General features: G+C 37.6%; 1 long non-coding RNA gene across 7 annotated transcripts in view; it reads right to left on the bottom strand.

The window, feature by feature from the left end:
• Positions 1-2,126: 2,126 nt before the first annotated feature.
• The window catches only part of LOC106294582, a 10,070-nt gene continuing 7,848 nt past the window's right edge, over positions 2,127-4,348 (bottom strand). For 6 of the 7 annotated variants that reach the window (XR_001260877.1, XR_001260873.1, XR_001260872.1 and 3 more), the window contains 5 exons: positions 2,924-3,008; positions 2,754-2,818; positions 2,591-2,672; positions 2,422-2,504; positions 2,127-2,322 (listed from right to left, as the gene is read on the bottom strand). This is a non-coding gene — a long non-coding RNA (uncharacterized LOC106294582). The remainder of the gene's footprint in view (positions 2,323-2,421; positions 2,505-2,590; positions 2,673-2,753; positions 2,819-2,923; positions 3,009-4,348) is intronic. The other variant, XR_001260876.1, reaches the window with a different exon arrangement.

Genomic DNA, 4,348 nt, shown 5'->3' on the forward strand with positions numbered 1-4,348 from the left:
CATAGATGATTAAACCGGTTAGGTGTATGGTAGATCCAAAGTTATGAAAGAATATTCCGATGCGTATAACTATGAATGATCTAAGCTATGAAAAGCTAAGGATGTCTCTAGCTAAGGTCTAAGGTAGTCATCGCCTAAGGGCGAATTTATAGAAGTATTGCTAAAATTATGAGGTTCGGCCAATATGTGGTCTGAGCGACGAAGGACATCGACCGCAGTTTAAGCAGCCGGGTTGGGGCCCTTCAGAGACTATTATTTTTTTCGCAAAAAACCGACTCTAAAAATTTAATCTTTACTATATAATAACACCTAGACCCATGATCAGTTGTTAGTGATAATAAAAGTTCAGTATTTGCTATATAATAACTGTTTAAATAGTCTTGCTATTCAATAATAGTTTCTGAGTTTTTTGCTATATAAATACCAACCGTATCTTAAAACGAAGAAGAACTGAGAAAAAGGCTTGAGATTTGACGATTTCTTTTGCTAAATATTTGACAAAAAAAAATGCCAAAAAGCTATTATTTTCTTTCCAACGAAGATCTACTTTTTATTTTCTTTCTATTTAAAAAAATGACAAAAATGTAACGTCATGGAATATATTAAGGGAATATTCTGTTTTTAGTTTGAATAAACAACATTAATATTTTAATTAAAAGCAGTGGTACTATTGTAATATTAGAAGAAAAGTAAGGGAATTTCAAAAAAAAAAAAAATCTCATTTTTTAATATCTTAAATTAAAAAAAACATTATTTTAAATAAAGCAGTGGCATAGACCTATAAACACTTTCAAAACAAAAAGACATCTCGAAAAAAACCTTCTGTTTTAATAGTATAGATAGAAGGAAAGTAGGTATGTTGCCGACAAAAGAGAAGATGCATCACTAAGTATAGATCGTGAACCAAATTTGTTTGTTTTAACCGTAATATGGTAGAAACAAAGTCAAAGTGACTCATTTTAAAGCTGGTGCATGATGGTGTGGATAAGTCAAGACATGGGCAAAAAACTGGAAACCGAAGAATCAAATTGGAAACGAAATACCCGAAACCGAAACCGGACCGTAACTCCAAATATTCAAGTGGTCCTATATTTCTATATTCTAAATAACAGAACCAAACCAGAATCTAACCAGAACCGAACGGGTACCAGAATATATAAAAATATTAATTATATATACATAAAACATAACTAAATATATATTTACAATTTAAAAATCTGTTAAAAATATCCGAAAATATTTGAAGAAAACTAGATTATTACAAAGTATCTGAGCTACTCGAAAGTACCGCAATTATCTAGATATTTGTATTTGAAATATCCAAAGTAATCCGAAATATCCAATTTTTTTATCCGAATCATCATTATTATTTGATATTTTACCTAAATACTTGAAATTTAACCTTAATTACCCGAACTACCCGAAATAACCAAATCGAAACTGGAACCAAATGAGAACCAAATTACGTATTTTTTGGTTCCTAGTTTTAATATCCGAACCGAACCTGAAACTACTCGAACCGAATCGAAAATGAATCTAGTAGTAAATGGATTCTCTAACCCTTTACCCAATACTCAAAATACCTGAATCAAACCGAACTGATGTCCAAAATGCTCAGGCCTAGTCAAAACTATGTCGATACAAGAGAGTGAAATCTTCTGACACACTAGACTAGAGAATCCAAATCATTTTAGTGGATCAGATGACAACACAGTATATCAGAAAGGAAATTTTGTTGAGGATCTCATCAGTTACTTAGCTCATTGGATCTTCGACCAATCTAATTATACATGTTCAAGTTTCATAAAACATACATATGAATTTTTGTCTGTACGTAGTACAGGGGACAGAACACTAGCATTAAAGTAAAACTCAATTTAGTTTTAAAATTACTTTATTTTAAAGTAAAAACGAAGTAATACGTGGATGTTGAATTAAAAGCTCTTTCAACACTAAATAGGTAAAGACTTAGCTACTACACACAAAAGAACTGGTATGGTATCCTAATTGGTATGGTATCCTAATTCTTATATGAATTATGAACTTATTTTATGAGAATGAAAAAGGGTACAATCAAGATATAATCTAAAACTGATAAACATTAGGTTAAATTTAAATGCAATATCTAGAGAAACCCATGGCTAGAAATTCTCAAGTGGCTTACAAAATCAGCAAAAAATATATAATTTTTGGGTCTTTGGACGATTCTAACGTTTGAATGAACGAAACAAAAACAGAGAAGACAACAGAGACTATCAATAAATACCAGGAACAATCCTGTATCGCACTTTTTCGCAGTACAACTTCCAATATTTCCCATACCTTTTACAAAAAAAGATGTAACAAATCGAGAGTGAGAATTAATAGAATGCGTATATATATCATATGACAAAAAAAAATCATTCAGGTTTGGTGGCTTACTTTGATCAGCATCGGTCATCGTCTCTCTTGGCTCGATCAAAGAGAAGAATCGTGAGGTATATGACGTAGAAGTATGGCAAGAACTGGTTCAAACAATAGTCTTTAATGTATCTCTTGCAACAAAAGATTATAAAACAGACCAAAGAGATGGAGATGGAGAAAATTTTACGTTACTAAAGAGAGTAGGTACGGTCCAGAAGAAAGAACTTAAGATCTCAGGAACATAATGGAAATGTCAAGCCAATCCCCACCTGCACCATCAAAATACATTTGATCTGATGTACAACATGTAATATTGATTGTTGTAATAGCATAAAGGTGTGTAAACTCACCATCCAGAGGTTAAGAGAAGACTGGTTTTAGTTTCACTAGCTGTTGTCTTATATGTCGCCACAATCTACAACAAACCGAGAGAATAAAAATTGTTCATACACATATAAAAAAAGGTTACGACTTGGAAAAAGGAGTAATCTAACTTCATAAGAGTGTATTATGATCGTACCTTTGATGGGGCTTAGTGAAAGGTCCGACCCGGTTTCCCTTACCGCCGGTTCGTCCTCAGTTCGCTTCCCTCGACCAAACTGGCCCTATCCGAATTATTCTCTTAACTGAGGATTTTTATCCAGTTTTCCTCTATGAGGGTCAGTTCAGTTCCCCAAGTTCATTAAATCTATTCAGCATCCTAGCAAATTACTAAGACTGACAATATAATAAACATGTACCTCACTGCCTCGGTGCTAGTTGTCCGCCAGTCCATCAATACACTTCACCCTTGTTGTCTTCATCCTTTCCCGTTCGTTCTTATCCAGCCAGCTCGATCAGATACTTAACCGAACCCCCCTGTTACTTAGTCACTCAGCCAACCATCCCCACATGACCATGAACAAAGAAAGACGGCTTGGTTTCCAACCATATAAACATGTACCTCACTGCCTCGGTGCTAGTTGTCCGCCAGTCCATCAATACACTTCACCCTTGTTGTCTTCATCCTTTCCCGTTCGTTCTTATCCAGCCAGCTCGATCAGATACTTAACCGAACCCCCCTGTTACTTAGTCACTCAGCCAACCATCCCCACATGACCATGAACAAAGAAAGACGGCTTGGTTTCCAACCATCCATCCAGAATAGACAGTACGCCAGCCTTGCTAGCGTTCCAGAACCAGTAATTGATCACACCTAGACCAGTCAGTACATATCCGGCTCTACAGCCCTCGATCCCTTCAGTACACCTCACGGCCATCCTGCCCTGGCTATGTCTCCAACCCGCCTTCCAGTACCTACAGTACGCCAGCCTTGCTAGCGTTCAAGAACCACATTGATCACACCTAGATCAATCAGTACAAACTCGGCTCTGCAGCCCACGATCCAACCAGTACTAGCATGCATCCAGATCCCTGTAAACACACCTGGCTTCACAGCCACCTTCCTGCCTCTCCAGCATACGGCCAGATCAAATCTTCTCAAGCTACAACCAACACTCAGTCTGTGATGAATAGAAGACGCCTCGCTACCAGCCGTTCCATCAAGACACGGCCATTACCATCGTCGGAACAGAACTAAGACTCGATCTGAAGTCTCAACCGTCAGAATTGCATTCCAGCACCAAACATCCGATAACCGCCTCAGGTAACTCTTGCCGTCTGATCTGTATCATCAGTACGGACGCCTCCCATCAGAAACCATCAAACCGTGTACAGAACCAGCCGAGCCAGCCTCCACAGAACTCGCCATCCATCAGGGAAGACCCGCATCATCAAGCCCACGGTATGAAGGAGAACTCGAATTCACAAGAACCCACACAGAACACAGATTCGGTATGTTCCCTTCCCGTACTGTACCTGATCAGATACAGTATGCCGATCTATTATCAGTACCCACGCTCTATCCCTTCGATCCAGTATCATTGTCTCTCGGTATCCCAGTCGC

The sequence above is a fragment of the Brassica oleracea genome, chromosome C5 (genome assembly GCF_000695525.1).
Source record: "Brassica oleracea var. oleracea cultivar TO1000 chromosome C5, BOL, whole genome shotgun sequence".
In the NCBI taxonomy this organism is placed as follows: domain Eukaryota; kingdom Viridiplantae; phylum Streptophyta; class Magnoliopsida; order Brassicales; family Brassicaceae; genus Brassica; species Brassica oleracea.